This window comes from Diabrotica undecimpunctata, chromosome 6, assembly GCF_040954645.1.
Source record: "Diabrotica undecimpunctata isolate CICGRU chromosome 6, icDiaUnde3, whole genome shotgun sequence".
NCBI classification, from domain to species: domain Eukaryota; kingdom Metazoa; phylum Arthropoda; class Insecta; order Coleoptera; family Chrysomelidae; genus Diabrotica; species Diabrotica undecimpunctata.
The window spans coordinates 29,040,951-29,059,833 of record NC_092808.1 but is presented as its reverse complement, the minus strand read 5'-3'; the positions used below and the strand labels follow the sequence as shown (position 1 = coordinate 29,059,833).

The 18,883-nt window shown below is 34.5% G+C and overlaps 1 protein-coding gene across 2 annotated transcripts in view; it reads right to left on the bottom strand.

Annotated features, from left to right (window-relative positions):
- Nucleotides 1–18,469, bottom strand: part of LOC140443332 (uncharacterized) — a 66,924-nt gene extending 48,455 nt beyond the window's left edge. For both annotated transcript variants that reach the window (XM_072534529.1, XM_072534532.1), the window contains exon 1: nucleotides 18,363–18,469. The gene's annotated coding sequence lies outside the window, so the exon portion shown is untranslated. The remainder of the gene's footprint in view (nucleotides 1–18,362) is intronic.
- Nucleotides 18,470–18,883: the final 414 nt, after the last annotated feature.

Genomic DNA, 18,883 nt, shown 5'->3' with positions numbered 1-18,883 from the left:
GTTCTTTTTCCGTTAAGATGTTTTTTATATTTTGTTCTAGGTTTCTCGTATAGACTATATAGTCGATTAAGCTTTTCGCATTTCTCTCTTCAGCCACAAATGTATATTTGTCGTTAATGGTTTGTTCACTGAATGTGTTTCCTATTATCAGGTCATTGGTTTGGCAGAATTCCAGCATTTTAATTCCATTTCTATTTAATGTTTCTTCCCCATATTGTCCAATGCATCCTAATCCCCTGTTAATATCCTTACCTAATCTTGAATTCCAATCGCCTAAGATTACTATTTTTTCTCTTGTCTCTCTTAATTTGTCTAATGCGTTTTGGAGTTCGTTGTAGAATTCTATCATTATCTCTTCTTCATTACCTTCTGTTGGTCCGTATATTTGTATTATTCCTATCTTTTAGTTCTATTTGGACTGTGATTATTCTAGATGATACTGCTTCGTAGTTTGTTATTATTGATTCTATTCTTTTATTAACTATTATACCGACTCCTTCTTTTGCTCTGTGACCCTGTGGTACTCCGGAATAATATAGACTATATTTCTCATTGATATTGATGTGTCCTTTCCCTATCTTTTTTGTCTCGCTTATTCCCATTATTTGTACGTTCATTTTTTCCATTTCTTCCGTAGCTTCTATTTCCTTGCCGGTCAGAGATGTCACATTCCATGTCGCTATTCCTATATGATTTGTCTTGTTAAGATGTATTTCCTTATTACTGTATTCTTCTTCTCCATTATTGGTGTTAACGTTGATTTCATGCTCCCTGGTTTTTGTATTAACATTATATCCGTTATTTATTTTATTACCGTTTTTATTTCTAATGCTAATATTTAATTTTTCCCTACCTTCATTACTAATGCTATGCCCATTTTTGATATTCCCCCTAACTATAATATTATCACTACTGTTAGTAAGCCTAATACCCATATTCCTATCACAAGTCAAATTTCTAATGGCATACTTATCATTTACATTTCTAATCCTATTCCTATTACTACTTAAAACTAAACATTTATCATCATTGTCCGGTTTATTTTGTAATTCTTCTTTCTCTATTCGTTGCTTGACCTCTCCTTGGTTCTTTTTATGTTGCTCTGGTAGTTTTTTGAACTCTCTATTTCCACTGCCATCTACTGTGATTTTATTGTATCCTATTTTGACCATTTTTCCATTTTCCCTCATTTCTCTTGCTTTATCTCTTAAAGCTTTCATTTTCTCTCTCTCTCCTTTTGTGAGGTCCTCTGTAATCCATATTTTTTTGGTCTTCACATTCTTAAGTTTGTATTTGTTTCTTAAGATTGTTGTTTTTTCTTCTTCGCTTTCTAGTTCAATTAAACATGTTTTTGTGCCTATTTTTTGTACTCTTTTAATATTAGTAACATAGTAGTCATTCCTTCTTTCAATGTTTTTGGGTCTTCAGAGTCTATTATTGCTCCACTAATGATTATATATATATATATATATATATATATATATATATATATATATATATATATATATATATTAAACCTAGAGCTAAGATTAATACTATTACAAGAACCAACATTAAACTCAACAGTCTTCCAGGTTGAACCTCGTCGATTATCATTAGATCACTAACCAATGCATTACTGCCATAAGAAACAGAGGATGGTTTATTTATACCGTCAATGGTGACGTGGTTTGGGTGGAGGTTGGCGTGGGAGTTAGCGTGGTGATTGACGCGGGGATTGGCGCAAACATTTCAGTTGTAGGTGCAGCGGATGATATTTTCTTTATGAGAGGTCTCCATGTAGAAGATAATCGTATGCCGTCATATCTTTTATTGAGACAATTTGGCTTTTTTCTGAAATTAAATCGGAATTGCATACAGAAATGGAATGTTTATAAATCATATTTTGGATTCTACAATTTGTTTGGCCTATATAGCATTTGCGATAGTCTGCACAAGGAATTTCATAAATTCCTTGTTGTTCATACAAGAATGTTGTCTTTCATTCGGACAAGAGATGAAAGTTTTTATTGGGGGGTAAATATTGTCTTGATTCCTCTTGATTTAAGAATTTTGTCGATTTTGCCAGTGACACCTTTGATGTAAGGAACAAAAGCTTTCGTATGATGAGCGTCTGAGTTATTTGTTGAGCTTAAGTGGGAGATTGATATCTGTGAATGCTCCTATTGATATGATTTTCACGGTAACCGTTTTGAATGAGGACTTGTTTTAAACTAGAGAGCTCAGCGGATCTACTTGCATCATCGCAAAGGCATAGTGATCTGGAGACAAGGGTATTAATGACTGAATTAATTTGTAAGGGCGGATGATACGAGTTGGCATGCAAGTAATTATTGGTTTGCGTGGGTTTTTGATAAACAGAGTGATGGAAACCTTGGGATTGGTTTTTCTTTATGATAACGTCGAGAAACGGTAGGGATGAATCAGTTTTCACCTCCATCGTGAACTAGGATTATACCATTCAGATGGGTTTGAAAAGACACCACAGCATCCTAACCATGAGGCCAAATGACGAATGTATCGTCAACATATCGTAGCCAATATGTGGGTTTGAGCATTGATGTGGATAGTGCTCGGGTCTCAAAGTATTCCATAAAGATATTGGCAATTATTGGAGATAGGAGCCTATTAAAGCACCATTTATTTGTCTGCAGAATTGATTTTGAAAGATGAAATAAGTGTTGGACATACAAGGTTTAATAAGAGATTACGAATAGAACAAGAATGTGAGCAAAGTCCATCTCCAACAAATAAAATACTTTGAACATATTATGAGAGCAGACACAGAAAACATGGAAAGACTCATGGAAAGGTAGAAGGTCGAAGATTACGAGGAAGATCCCCAACAAGATGGATCAACCAATTTACAAAAATGAGCAGAGAAATGAGCAGGGACAGATCTTTGGAGACGGACAATATGACTTTACGATGACTACGACACAATGGCTTGCATGGTATTAGTATAATAGACGGGGAAAGCCCAACATCTGCTTACGTCACAGTAGCCTCTTTTATTTCCTCAAGTTACGTAAAAATAAAATATCAAATCACAGTCAAAAAATGATCGTCTTAGAAGACAGTCGGTAAATGTTGGTTAAACAAGATACAAGCTCTCGTAGTGTCTTACTACTCGTAGTGTCTTACAAGTAATTACTTGTATCTCCACTTACTTGTATCTAGAAAGTTTAAAAGAAATCTCGGCTCGTTAGTCCCAAAAACACTATTTATTCGTTAATTGTACATTTGAATTGTAAGTAGTTTCTCGTAAAATTAGTGGAAGCTGTAAAATCGAGGTGCAAAGTTGCGGCGTATATATAGGCAGTCTCAGTGGTACCTCACGTAAACAGCTAATTACCTTTTATCTGTGTACCATGTACCAGAACCTACAGAACTTAAGATTACTTAATACTTTCACACAGGTGGGTTTGGTTACAAGTTCCCAACATGATCATTCGTTATCTAATTAGATTTCAGATAATTTGCTTATTTTCCTATTACTTTAAATCATTGAAGATCGTATTAATTTTTCTCACCCATTTTATTATTTCTCTTGTGTTTCTCTTGTTAATTTAACACATTTATTCTAAAGTACTTCTCTGAACTTTAAGAATGGATAAAAAACAGCTAAGGTTAATTGCAGATCAGCAAAAGCGACTTTGATCAGAATTTAGACATGGGTTGATAATAAGTTGGAAACTAATTTATTTGTTGTAGAAAAGCAAATGTCACTATTATAAGATGCCTTTTATAAATTCTCGGTAGATCAAGATATAGTATATGCAGATACACCTGACACGGAAGATACTTCGAACTGGAAGATCCACGGAACCCTTAGGAGGATTTTTTTTTGAGATATCAGCTCCTCTAGCTAAGAAGATGAATCCTCTGAAGCATATATCGGTACTAGATTCAATTCAAGTAAAAATCAATTATAAGACAAGTACAGCAGCTAGTGTAAAATTACCCAATATTTCTATGCAATGTTTCTCTGGTAACTCTAGTGAATGGTCTAACTTTTTCGATTTATTTTCCGCCCTTATCATTAATAATAGTGAAGTTACCGATGTACAACGTTTTATTTATTTAAAATTGTTTCTCAAAATTAGTAATAATATAACTGTTTCGAATGATAACTTTAAAATAGCTTTGAAAACTCTGAAAAGTAGATATTCAAATAAGCATACTATCATAAAAGCAATGTTAAACGAATTACTCGCTATTAAGTCTCTTAATAGTAATGCAAGCTACGTTTAAGTACGTGAATTTTATAATTAATAATATCATAAGAGAGAAAGTTTTGCCGGCAATATTTTCGACTGGTATAAAAGTTTGTTGCCTGGCAATTTTCATGAATTAAATTTTGAAAGTTAAATCACGAGGCATCAGTCGAGTGATTTTGTCAAAATTTCATAAGCTAAAATTGCCAAAGGGCAACAAACTTGAATAAAACCAGAAAACAATTTTGCTGGTATATAATTTTCTCTCGAATGATATTCGACAAAACTATTTCACGAGACAATTAGTGCACCATATCAACGAAACATAATCTTTATTTATTTGTTAACAATATTAAATGTATAATTATTATAAGCTATAGCAGTTTGCCCATTCTTTTCTACCAAAGCATGATTTTGTGTATTATTGACCTGTAGCATTTGGTATTCTTCTGCAACAGAGATATAAGCATCCCTCAACGATTAAGAATGCTAAGGGGCTACGTATTTAACACGCTATTATACGGTGTAGAGGCCTGGACTCTCAAGCAGAACAATATAAAAAATATTGAAAGTTTTGAGATGTGGTGCTACCGTCGAATGCTGAAGATAAGTTGGGTGAAAGAGTTACAAATTTTGAAGATGTGCGAAGGATACGAAAAGACCCAGAAATTTTGTCAACGATCAAACGAAGAAAACTCGAATATTTGGGTCACGTGATGAGAGGACATAAATACGCATTACTTCAAAATATAATGCAAGGAAAAATAGAAGGAAAACGGAATCCAGGCCGTAGAAGAATATCATGGCTGCGTAATTTGAGAGAATGGTTTGGCTGTACCACTAATGAACTCTTTAGGTCAGCTGTAAACAAGGTCAGGATAGCCTTGATGATTTCCAATCTCCGATAGGAGTGGCACAGAAAGAAGAAGAAGCATTTGGGAACTCGAAGGTCTAGCTTCACTTGTTGTTCTGAGATTTTCGATTAACTTCTGGTGGTGACTGGAAGCTAGCTGCAGATATGGATTTAGAGAGCTTGCCTTTGAGTGACCCGGTAAATTAATTAACTCCTGTTCAGAAACACCTTGCTTGAACAAGGCTGACACAGCTGATGATCGATGGGAATGGTTTGTTATTTTATGTTTTTTTGTGACTATATTCCAATTTTTTCAGCTAACATTTTTGTTCACTTGGATACGGTGTTGATTCCAAGTGGACAGTTTTTGAACCAAGATCCATCCTTCCAGTTGGAGTGAACGGTAAGAAAGAGAATGTCTGATAAAATCTTTGGTTTTTTTTCCATTAATTTCAAAAATAATTTAACTGGGCATACATTTTTGTTTGATGAATTTCTTAACAGCCATTTGCTGCTTGCCAAACTTTTCGAACCGCCTTGATTTGTTTTGGAAAAAATGCTGTTGTATTCAATTCGATATTCAAAGATGAAAAAACTTTTTTGTGCTCTATCGGGGGTTTCCTCGTCGTAGCGTTGGATGATTTTTAATATTTCTTCGGCGGATAATGCTTTTGAACTGAATTTTTTTTTATTGATCACTTTGAAGCTGCCTTCGCTGGGTATCTCTGGCTAATCTTGCACATTTGAAAGATATATCTGTGAAAGGGTCGATTTTTATGCCGTACTCCGTAAAATATTTTTCTTGTACCATTTTTCCTGTAGTATTCCACATTGACTTTACAAACAACTCTTTATAGTCTTCGCAACTGCCTTTTTTATGTTCAAGGCATAATTCTCGAGAATTTTTGCTAGTTCCATTATGGTAGTACATCTTTCAAGCGTAAAATTTCTCACACGCAGGAACTCCGAAAATTGGGTCCAAATAGAGCTTCTGGACGTCTGCGTGTTCAATGGGATATTTTCCGAAACCAATTTTTTGATTTCTTTACCTGACGTATCCAAATCTTGATTTTTCGTCTGGATTCATTATATCTGTCCAAAATTGATTATGCCTCAATGGCGTTTGTCAAACTGACAACAATAGAATTACCAGACACCTTCGTGACGGATCTGTCATAATTTTATCGCTAAAAATCACGAGCAGGAAGGAAGTTTTGTCAGTAGGAAACGGGGCGTTGGTATGACGTTTTATCAGTTAAAAATAGTCTAGTGAAATAGTCAGATAAAGTATACGTTACAAGCTATAAAAATTTAATTCTCTCTTTCAATTGATTTTGATTAATTTTATTGATAGACATTTAGATGTTAGTACAAGTAAGTTTATAGAATTTGAAAGAAGATACGAAAGAATAAACTCTCTTGACGAATACCTTAACTTTATAGATGAAAGATGTTCTCACCTAGAGAATTTAAATGTTGAAGACAAGAATAAATCTCTTTATAAAAAGGACGGTACACAGGCCTCGTTTCCTACAACGGTGGTAAATCCTAAAGCTGATCCATCTTCGAAATATGTCAATGAATGCTCATATTGCAATAACAAGGGTCACAAGATTTACGCATGTCATCAAGCATTCTCAATCCAAGATAAGATGTCTTTTGGTAAATGATAGAAATTGTATAAATTGTCTAGGACTTTCTCATTTAATTGATAATTTTACTTCGTCTCAGTTCTGTGCTTTATGTAATAAAAAACAGCACTCATCCTTGCATACTTATCCCAACAGTGAAGGCGACAGGAATATAGGCGGAGAAGAGGCTTCGCTGACAGTCATCCACAACGATATGATCTCATTTTGAACATGACAATAGGGAAAACGATGTTGCTCATGCTGCGCTATAATGCTCATGCTGCGCTATTATTTTATAGCTATTAGTAGAAGTCTAGTACAAAAGGGCGGATTATTTTGACTTGCTTTGACTATGTTTTGTAATTATTTTTTGATGTGTATAAAATGTTGAATATACTAATAATGTTAACAGAATAAAATTATAAGCATATCCTAAAATATAATTATATAATAACAGTTAACATAAAAACTAACCAACAAATTTACAATAAAAGTAAATTAGATCTCTAAAATAAAATGTTTCGTCACGGTACATCGCCACGCACTAGGGAATGGAACTGGAATAATAATGACCAGCAGACCCTAGAGAAAAAGGGGAGTGTCGTAAGGAGCCAAGGAGAGCACAAAAATATAAATCGAGTTTCTGGCTGTAGTGGCGAAAAAACACGGAATGGAAAGCAATCAATATAACGAAAAAGAACAAAACAGATGTTTTCTTAAATAATTTCAAATTTATTTTATAAATCTATTATGTTTTCTGAAGAATTATATTTATTTTACGTGAAGTGATAAGCTATTTATAACTAATAAAGTACTATTCATCGTATAATGCTCTAATAGTGTGAGTATTAAGAGGTTTCAAATATTCAGAGTTCGTAGTTTAAAAAGGAAAGCGACCTCCGTACGCCAAATCTACCAAAGTATTTATTAGCCGTAGTATTTATTTTATCGCTAATAAATTATTCAAAAAGTAAAAAAGATCATGATAAGAATAAAATTAATTTGTCCCTAGAAGTCATCGGATGTCAAAAAAGTCCTATTACATTTTATAGAGTCGGTAAACCGAATCAAAATGAACGTTATTACCGCATAATAAAAGTGACAATGATTTCTGAACACCACCCAATGAAAAATTCTTTGTAACATAAATAAAATTTTGGAAAACAAATTTACTAAAACTTATTCTGTTATTGATGAAAGGACACCTAAGAAGCAACTTCGATAAAAGGAACTTCATACTGAGCTGGACACTCGTAAAAATAATGGGGAAAATGAACTTATGATGAAATATTTAAATGGCTGTCCAAAGATAATGAAATTTGGGTTATAATTCTCTTGCACTAAAATTTACGGATTGACTTCTTATGTATACGAATCTAAACTCTTTTGTGTCCAAATTCATTCAATTTATAAGTACTGTTCAACTTTTAAAACCTCATATTATTCTCCTAACAGAAACGTGGCTTAATTCTTCTATCCTGATGCTATTGTAAACATTGATACTTTTACTATAGTTCGTAGAGACAAAGATACTCGCCGAGGGAGAGGAGTATGCATATATTTAGCAATACAAATTACTAATACTTTTTCCTATCTATCTATATAAGGATTTCTACAGAAAGACGTCTCCAGTCCTTTCTGTTCTGCCATTCTTCATCTCTAAGGTCTCGTCTTTCCATGGCCTCGTCCACTTCATCCCTTCATGATCTTCGGGGTCTACCTCTTTTCCTCCTTCCTATTGGGCTTTAATCCGAAATCTGTTTCGGATTAAAGCCCAATCCGAACCCAAGGTGGATAGCACCCAATTTGGGTGCTATCCACCTTGTATGATCTGTTCTGCTCACATGTCCATACCAAATTAAACGTTTTTCTTTGATGTAGCTGAGTATGTCTTGTTCTACTGCTATTCTTCGTTTAATCTCCTCATTTCTGATGCGATCCATTTTTGTCACTCTGCAGCTTCTTCTCATGAACTCCATTTCAGTTGCTGTGATTTTGGACCTGTTTCATTTATTTATTACCCAATTCTCTGCTCCATAGGTCACTATACAGCTTACCAAGATGTTATAAATTCTCTTCTTTGTATTTCTGGAAATCTGTCTATCTCACAGTACCCCGTTCATTTGTTTAATACATGTTCTTGTCTGTGCTAATCTGCTGGTTATCTCTTGCTCGGTGGTTCCATTTTTTAAAAGTATGAATCCTAAATATTTGAATTTGTCAGTGCCGTTAATTTCCCTATTATCGTCCATTTCCAAGTTTCTCACTGGTTCTTGCTCTGTTGTTAAATATTCGGTCTTTTCTAGATTTATTTCCAGCCCATTTTTTGTGTATTCCTTTTCTAATTTTCGGAGCATATAGCACAGATCTTCGTCATCTTGAGCCGTTACCACTTGGTCATCTGCAAAGCTTAATGTGTACAAGAAGTTGTCCCGGATTGGTATTCCCATCCCTTCCCATTTCCTTTTCCATGGTTTTAATATTTGTTCGAGGAATATCTTGAACAGTGTCGGAGATGTAAAGCATCCCTGCAATAAGCCTTTTGTGGTTAATACTTTTTCCATCAGTAATAAAACAATAGACGTACCAGGTATAGAAATTATCCACTTACTACCAATAACTCTTTTGTATTTAATGTAGTTTGCATATACCGACCTCCGGATACAGTACTTAACTCAGGATAATATAGTTATTGACACACTTGAGGAGTTATCATCCCTTGAAGATCTCATGGTTTTTGGAGATTAGCTGGCCCATTATGTCCAAGACTGATACTACCGCACGATACTAATGTACAGTATGCGTTTACCATCAATTTGGCATCATCTTGCAAAGTGGCGTCTATATATCGATGCCACTTTACATGACCTTTTCTTCTGTACTTTTTACAAGAAGTCCAATCATCTCAATAGTTAAAGCTTTAATTCCGTGTTGTTGCTTTAAGATATCAGCTTTCTTTTTTATCCATTACTAAGTTATTAGTTTATTCCAGAAATTATTTCGAGTGTAAAATGATGGTACAGTGAAAATATTCTTTATATTTAGTTCAGTGTTTTACCATTTTGTCGCTGTCGCTATATACATGAAATTGTTTGTCCGTTAAAAGATATACGATACCGTTTCCCAGAGAAAAATTTGGGAAGCTCTCGACAAAACGAATATAAGCTTTAATCCAATAAAAGCAGTGCAGAATTTATATAATAAAAATCGAGACTTATTTTAGAAAAAAGCAAATAAAATAATCTCTTCTACTCATATGACAACCTCACCTTCATATGATTCTTTTTGTTACCAACGAGGCTCTGACGACTAAGTGGCCACTAGCATAGGCAAGTCCTCCACTTCCCAGTTAACAGTTTCGGGTGGAACAATTGGTAAGTGGTAACTCTGTTGTTATGAGACAGATAAACCTATCTAGAAGTCAGATGAACTAAGAAAATATCAACAGCATGAGGATGCAGAAGTCCTGAATAAACTACTGCATTACAGATTCTTGTGCATGATCATGGAACTTGAATCAAATATCTAACAGGAGAAGGAGATCACAAATAGACCACAAGGTCTCCCAGGTCACCTATCCAAGAAAACTTCAGGTCATAGAAATCCCCAGACAAATAGGTGAAACATAACTATTATGTTGGAAGCTGCTAAATTACTAAATATCTAGCGCAAGTAATTCTCAAACTAGGCATTCTCTCAGAGTCAAATATGTCTGAAAATAATAAATACATTTTATACATTCAGGAAATACAGGATTCATGAATAGCGAAGTCGGTCTCTCTCTTTGTCAACCATTTTCCATCCACTCCTGAATGTAGGTCTCTCCCAATTGCTTCCATCTTTCTCTATCTTGCGCCAATCTAATCCACTGTTTGCCTGCCACTGTTCTTATGTCATCTACCCATCTTTTTTGAGGTCTTCCCGTGCTTCTTGTTGTCGTCCTTGGTCTCCATTCTAGAATTCTCCGTGTCCACCTGTTGTCATTATATCGGGCTACGTGACCTGCCCAGCGCCATTTCATTTTTGCAATTTCTTCCACAATATCCCTAATCTTCGTTCTACGTCTTATCTCGGTGTTTCTAATCTTGTCTCTTAGTGATATTCCAAGCATGATTCGTTCCATTGCTCTTTGCGTTGTTTCTAATTTTTTAGCAGATTTTTTGGTAAGGGCTACTGTCTCCAAGCCGTAAGTACAAACTGGTAGTATGCATGTGTTATACACCTTTTTCTTTAAGTTTACAGGAATGGAGGTGTTTTTCAAGATATATGCTAATTTGCCGAAAGCGCCCCATGCCAGTTGTGTTCTTCTTTTAATTTCAGCATCTTGATTTGGTTTTCCTAGTTTGATAACATTGACCTAGATATACATAATGTTCAACATTTTCTACGGTATGATTTTGTATTGTTATATTTGTCTGGTCTCGGTCTCAGTAAGTCGGTATCATTGTTAAAGAACAGATTCGTAACTGTTTTTGGAATTTTGTTTCTTTCAATAATCTAGTAGTGATGACAAATTTTCAGGGTTAACTAACTAATTATAGCTTAATAGTAGTCTATGGACCAATAACGAACAAACCGAATGAAGAACCTAAACAATTCTACTACCAAATTAAAGCGATACTCCGGAGTATACGTCGACCATTATATCTGTGAGAATAAAATTTTAGCCAGATACACGTGGCCGGTAGACAGAAAATATTGGGATTAAATAAGATAAAACAACGTTTTTTACTGCTTCGAATGGTGTCTAAAAAGTTTTGCCTCGTTCCTATCCATAGCGCATCTTTGGATCTAGGAACTCCATAAAAACTCAGCCGCAAAGATATGCACTAAATATGGTGGACATTCACTAAAAAACACGTTAATATTATCATGGGAGACTTCAACTGGAAAGTTGGTAATGAAAGCACATAAGATATTGCGGAAAAGCATGGTCTTGTAAAACGAACGAAAGAGATTATAGATTGATATAGTTTTGTCAAACGGAGCAATATATCATAGCGATTTATTCCAGCTACCTAAAAACGACTATATACTTTAAAATCTCATCATCAATCAAGAGGACAAGATAGTCAGAAATTAAATTGACTAAATTATTATTAAAGTGCGGTTTATATCCTTTTTATTCCATTATGCATATGTGGAAATACTAGCACCAACACTCCAAGAAGTGAAGAATGTGATATCATCTATTACAGATCACAAAGCACCAGTAAATGATGGTATAAATGGAGAATTGAATAAAAAATGAGCAATCGTTTTACATCAAAAATTGTATGACATTATTCTGAAAGTATGGCAACAACAAAAAATGCCTTAGGAATGGAATGGAAGCGTTATAATACCCATACATAAGAAGGGAGATAACCAACAATTTTGAAACGATAGAGGCATATCGCATATTAGCAGAATATATAAAGTTCTATTAATTACCTTGCTAAAGAGGTCATTCCGTATTTGGAAGATATTCTAGGCGACTACTAATGCGGATTTCATGCTAGAAGGTCAACATTAGGTCAAATATTTACGTTCCGACAAATATTAGAAAACTGGAAATTCAACGGAAAGGTAGGTACCCATACCAAATTTTTGTAGATTTGCAGCAAGCCTATGATTCGATAAAAAGAAGCAGATACTAGCCATGCTAGAAATGGAAATACCAAGAAAATTAGTGGAGCTAACTCAAATGTGCCTAACAGAGAATCAGAACATCGGTGCCATTTAGTATAGCATCAGGACTTAGATAAGGAGACTCCTTATCACCATTGCTATTTAATTTGGCTTTAGAATATGCAACAAGTAAGATATCGTCTAAGCTGACAGGGGAGTTTCGAATCGTGGATCAAAACTATTGTTGGCCTTTGCTGATGATCTAGATGCAGTCGCTCATTCTTCAAGAGATGTGAGAGGTGTTCTCATAACTCGAGAAGAATACAGGTAGGCTGGGTTTTCGAATAAATGCAGACAAGACGAAATATATACTAGTAACCAAAAATGCAAGACCAGGAGTTAGACACAACATAACTATTAATGACCTCAATTTCTTCTTTTACTACTTCTTACTACGAAGTAGTAAAAGCGTTTAAATATCTGGGGGCGGTAATCACAGATAACAACCACATAGAAAAAGAGGTCTCAGCAGGAATACCTGCGGAGAATAGAGCATTATACTCCCTATCATCATTATTAAGATTTCATCTGCTAAAAAGAAAGTCAATTATTCGCCCAGTTGTTATATATGGAAGTGAAACATGGACTCTACATCAGCGGGAAATAAATAAGCTGCTGCTATTTGAAAGGTTCTTAGAATGATAGTGGGACCCCAAAGAGATGAATTGGCAGGAGAGTAGAGAAGGTGTTGCAATGCTGAATTGGTGACTGTATGGCACTGAAAATATTATCAGACATATAAAAGCTAACCAGATAAGATGGGCAGGTCATGTGAAAGATCAGAGGAAGACTGAGTGTTCAAGACAGTGTTTTTTGAGAGACCAGATGGTAAAAAAAAACAGTAAGTCGTCCCAGAAAAAGATGAAAGGACGAAGGAAAGGAGGGCTATAGTGGATGCGGCGAAGTTTCACCTAGAATTGTAAGACCAGTAAAGAAAGAAATAAAGAATTATATGCATTTTGCATAAATAAAAACAGAAATAATATACAAAATATGAGATACCATAAACCGGGGTAACTCTACTTAGTAAGTTGATTACTAAAAAAGTTTCATTTTAGTTTACCTATAAAATAAAAACCGTGTTTATGAAACGCGCGTCATTGTTTTACTGGTTGCCCATTGAAAAAGTCTTTTTATATCTACGTGCGGTATCAACTTGTTCTTCTATTTAAATCTCTACAGTTAATCGAAATAGTAGGGGCAGGGTGTACAAACGTCGGTGCCTCTAACATAAAATTTGGTGTATGCAGAAAGTTCTGCTAAGGTATGGTCCTAAAGTTTTGGGAAAAATTTCAAAAGCATATAACTCTGACCATAATAATCTTATATTTTTATTAAAATATTCAACAATTTAACTTAACTATCCTTATTATAAATCAAAATTCAAATGACAGACAAGGGACCATTATTTTTGATTTGCCTAATAATTCCCCTGACACGTTGCATTATCCTTTGGACGACCTCGGCGTCAATTTCTTTAATTTTTGTATATATGCGGCGTCTTAACTGTTCCTGATTTTGTGCTTCCCATCCGTTATTATAGACTTTCCGACTTAATGTTGCCCAGAACTCTTCAATTGGACCAGCCTGAGGTAGGTTGGGGGGATTGTCTGCTTTCGGTACAAAGGTAATGTTGTTTGTTTCGTACCAGTCCCTTGTGATCCTCGCGTAATGACATGAAGCAAGATCTTACGAAAAGACTATTTGATCATTTGCATGATGTGTGTTCACAAACTGAAGCAATTTAGACAGACATCTTTGAATATAACTATTTGCGTTTAAGGCTTCGCCTCGAACAACACCAATGTAGGGCTGTGAGATAAAGCCAGCCTCAGAAATTGCACACCATACCAAAATTTTGTCCTCAAATTTTTTCTTATTTTTGAATTTTATTTTATCAGGTACATTTTCGTAATCGCTCGTGTAAAACCCATCGTTACCCTTCATCTCAGAGTTGGACAAAGTAAAATATTTTTCATCGTCCATCACGATCAACTTGTTGATGAAATGCACTCGCCTTAACGCGCGGCAACATCTCGGAATTCTCTCTAATTAATCCTCTCTGTATTTTGGAGCTTTCCTTCTGTTCCGGTAGATAATATTGTTACTCGATAGGGTCCTGTATACTGTAGTCTTTTCAACATAAAATCTTCTGGCCAGTTTTCGCTGTGAGACATCAATTTTGTTCTTAGCTGCTTCAATCAGTCTTGCCTCTCTTACATGGTTCAAAATCCGCGGTCGGCCACTTTTACGCAAGTTAACACATGGCATCCCTTCTTCACATTCTTGATTGTGCGATAAATTGTCGATTTGCTTATGTTTTGATCTCGATAAATATTAACAATATCTCGTTTCGACATTCGCCCAACCATATTATAAACACCTCGATGAATATCAATTTTATAAGACATTTTGCAGAGCACAAACCAAAATATTCTGCTTTGTTTATTAAATGTCAATAACTGATGACATTTCAATTCCATGGCCTTCTTTGTTAAATGCATTTTGCTTCTCAATCAGACCAGGTGAAATTTTTCCCAAAACTTTAGGACCATACGTTATTATCTGGCAAGCAAGTATTTATGTACTCGTTAAGTATTTACTTTTTGTCACCTTTTTCACTAAATTATAACTTCTTATAAATGAACAAATGATAAAATTTTCTTTTTATAACCCAATTTTATAAAATATCGGGTGACTCGGGCTACCTTTGGTCTAAACAAGTGATGCAAAAGTTACCCCTAAATATGTATTATATTGAATGGAATGTATGAAGATGTATATTTTTGTTGCAGATATACCTAAAACATTTAAAAGTATTAAAATCACGGCGCGAGGCTGATTATACTCAAAAAACTCTACAGACGTTCTTAAACGAAATTAGAAGAGGTGAAATCTCATACAGAAGGGCAAAACAAAAATTATAAGATTCCAAGAAAGACTCCAAGATTCCAAGAGAGATTCCAATTAAATAAATTAAAAGGAAGAAATTCCAAAACACCATGGAGACAAAACGTATTTACGCTCGGCGAAGAAAATCAATTTGTCAATTGCCTGATTGACGGGCAATGGCGGATCTAGATCTAGAAGGAAACTTCCAACTTGAAGGGTTAGAAGGAACTTCCAATGAAAAACCAACTAAAAGTCATAAAAAAGATAAACCCAAACTACATAAATAATTTTCAAAAATTTCAATAACAAGTTTTCTTTAATTTTGGACCTTGTTGCGGAGGGGGAATATCCCTATTTCCCCATCCCGTGTATGCGCCACTATATAGGGAGAGTTTGGGTGGTCTATTACCGCAAGGAAACTGAGAAAGATTGTTGGAAATTAGTTAAACCACTGTGGAAGAGATGTCAAAATTTTCAAGGATATTCTCCCTGGAGAGGTTTTAATGAAACAATTTATGGCCAGACATGGCTAATAATTAGAAACGCTTTAAAGACATCTGTGTCCATTATATTCTGTGAAAATGGCGAAGGTGAACTTTTACCGCTCTATGTTGTTTTCTAGGTTGCTAAACTGTAAACTACTGGGGCTGAAAATGGACCAAAAGGGTGCCATTATAATGCTATTGCCTCAGGATGGTTCGATGCAAATATTTTTGCAGATTGACTTAAATTCCAAAACAGCAAAATGGAAGTCAGAATAGATAAACAACTTACAGATCCTATAGAAATAGGCAGCGGAATAAGACAAGGGGAATCATTGAGCCCTTTGACCATGCTCTTTAATTTGATCATGAATGAAATCATCAAAAGCGTTAACAAAGGAAGAGGATACAGAATGGGAAATAAAGAAATCAAAATACTCTGTTACGCAGACTACGCAATATTAATAGCCCAAGATGAAGATAGTCTGCAAAGACTGATCCACAGATTTAACATAAGAGCAAAAGAATTTAATATAACAATCTCATCTCAAAAAACTAAAACAATAGTAGTCAGCAAAGAACCAACCAGATGTAAAATAGAAATTGATGGCATTAGTATTGAACAAGTAATGAAAATAAAATGGCTGGGAATTACACTGTCTAGCTATGCAGACCTGGACAAGGAAGTAAGAGATCAAGTACAAAAAGCAAATAGACTGGCAGGATGCTTTAATAACACTGTATGGCGAAACAGATACATTAACACTGAGATGAAATCAAGAATTTATAAAGCCAGTGTAAGACCAATAGTGACATATGCCTCAGAAGCAAGACCCGACACAGCCACAACGTAAAGGCTACTGGAAACGGCAGATATGCTAGTACTGAGAAGAATTACAGGAAATTCGCTGAGAGATCGAAAGAGAAGTGAAGACATTGGAAGATGAATGGACACAAAATGAAAAAGAGTGGAATAACCACATATGCAGAATGGAGGAGACTCGTGTCGTCAAAATAGCAAGAGATAAATTACCAATCGGCAGAAAAAGTATCGGACGACCGCGCAAAAGATGGAGTGATAACCTTCCATAGAGGTATTAATCCACCAATGAACAAGCAGAATTATATATAAGCATATAAAGAGAAAGAAGAAGAAGAAGACCTACCCTCTTCTGATCAGTGTTCCTTGGCAACATTTGCTGATGACACCGTTATCCTCTCGTCGCAAACAAATACGATCGAAGCATCTAGAAGTCCACTTAAACACCATTCACATGTGGTTAAGAAAATGACAATTCAAGGTTAATGAAAGTAAATCAAACCATGTAACTTTTACAACTAAACTTCTGACATATCCACCTATACAACTAAACAATCAAGATATACTGCAATCTGATAGTGCAAAATACCTTGGTACTCATCTCGATAGACGACTTACTTGGAGAAACAAACCACATCTTCAATAAACGAAAACAAATTTGATTAAAATTAAGACAACTTTACTGGCTACTTGGAAAAAGATTTGAACTATGACTAGAAAATAAATTATTACTGTATAAAGTAATTCTAAAACCTATCTGGACCTATGGCATTCAACTGTGGGAGTGTGTAAGCGAATCCAATATTGAAATCCTGCAGAGATTCCAATAAAAGGTCCTTAGGCAGATTGTTAATGCACCATACTACGTCCCTAATGAAGTCATACATCACATACTGATCTCTCAGTGTGTGTTGTGCGCGAAGAAATAAAAAAGTGTAGTGATAGGCATTTAAAGCGGTTAGAAATTCATCCAAATTCTAGTGCGATAAATCTACTGGACAACAGCAGGGAAGTGAACAGACTTAAGAGACACAAACCCTTGGACTAACCAGATAGATTTCATAAGTAAATTGTTTAGATTATAAGAAATTGTTTTATTATATTAACTTTAGTTAAATTTAATAAGGAAGGCACCAGCTCTGGCAGGTATTCTTCGCTAATGTTAATTTCTCTATTTGAATTATCAAATTTGATTATTATCCAAGCAGGACAGATTGCAAATCTTTACTTGGAAAATAAAAAAAAGTAAATGTCAAAGGAGGATATAACGCTTTGAACAAAAGAAGAGAACTGATACAAAATAAAATATAGTGAGATATATACCGATATAGCAAGATTCTAACCGATTCAATATGAATTATAATACTAAATTATTATTACATTTTAAGATATTAAACATAGTAAAAGTACATGAGTAGTTACAACTTCTACTGTTTTTGTTATAACTGAATAGTAGCAAAACATTTTCCCAAGTGCCAAGAGAATTAAGTTTTAATATTTTTCGAAGAACTAATATTATTGTAGTAATATTAAAAAAATCAATTTCACTAATGATTAAATTTTTTTTTGAAACACATAATTAGTAATATTAAAAAATATACTTTAGTTAATTTTGCAAAATATATAAATAAATATCATCTTTTTTGTAGACAGTAGTATAAGTATTTATATAAAGAAAAATTGTTTAAAATAACTCAATAAAATCTGTCATACTTGACCTTAGTTTCATGATTTTTATTTTTCAAACACGTTTTATTAACAGTTCTATTTATTCTTTACAACAAAAACAACACATACCTTATTTCCTTTTCCTGGTTATCACTAACAACAAACAACTCACAGGTTAAAGCTTCCCCAGAACTCCAAGGGGTGTAAATGAAAATGCATCTCTATTGATCCAACATCCAGGCGCTTGCGCAACCACGCTAGACACTCAGCATCGATTTCCTCTCGCTGAGGATCAAGTGCAGTGGAGTTGCCGATACATCTCCTTTTTGACATTCTTTTTTATGAAGTCATCAACGCCGTTTTCACCCCCTAGCCCTGCAAGTGGTTGTAATTGACTTCGAGCACGTGACACTTGTATATTGTGGGAGGAAAGGGTTGGGTTATTCCCATTGTTTGAGTTAAATTTCAATCAGATTATGGTTAATTATATTTACTTATCTATACGCACATTTAATTGTATAATACATTTAAATTTTGGATACACTGTTATTCTATTATTAAGCATTATAATAAATAAATTAAAATTGTTTTTTTTTTCATTTATTAGATTTATGTTCGTAAATTTTTTAAGTTGTAGTTTACTGCTACCT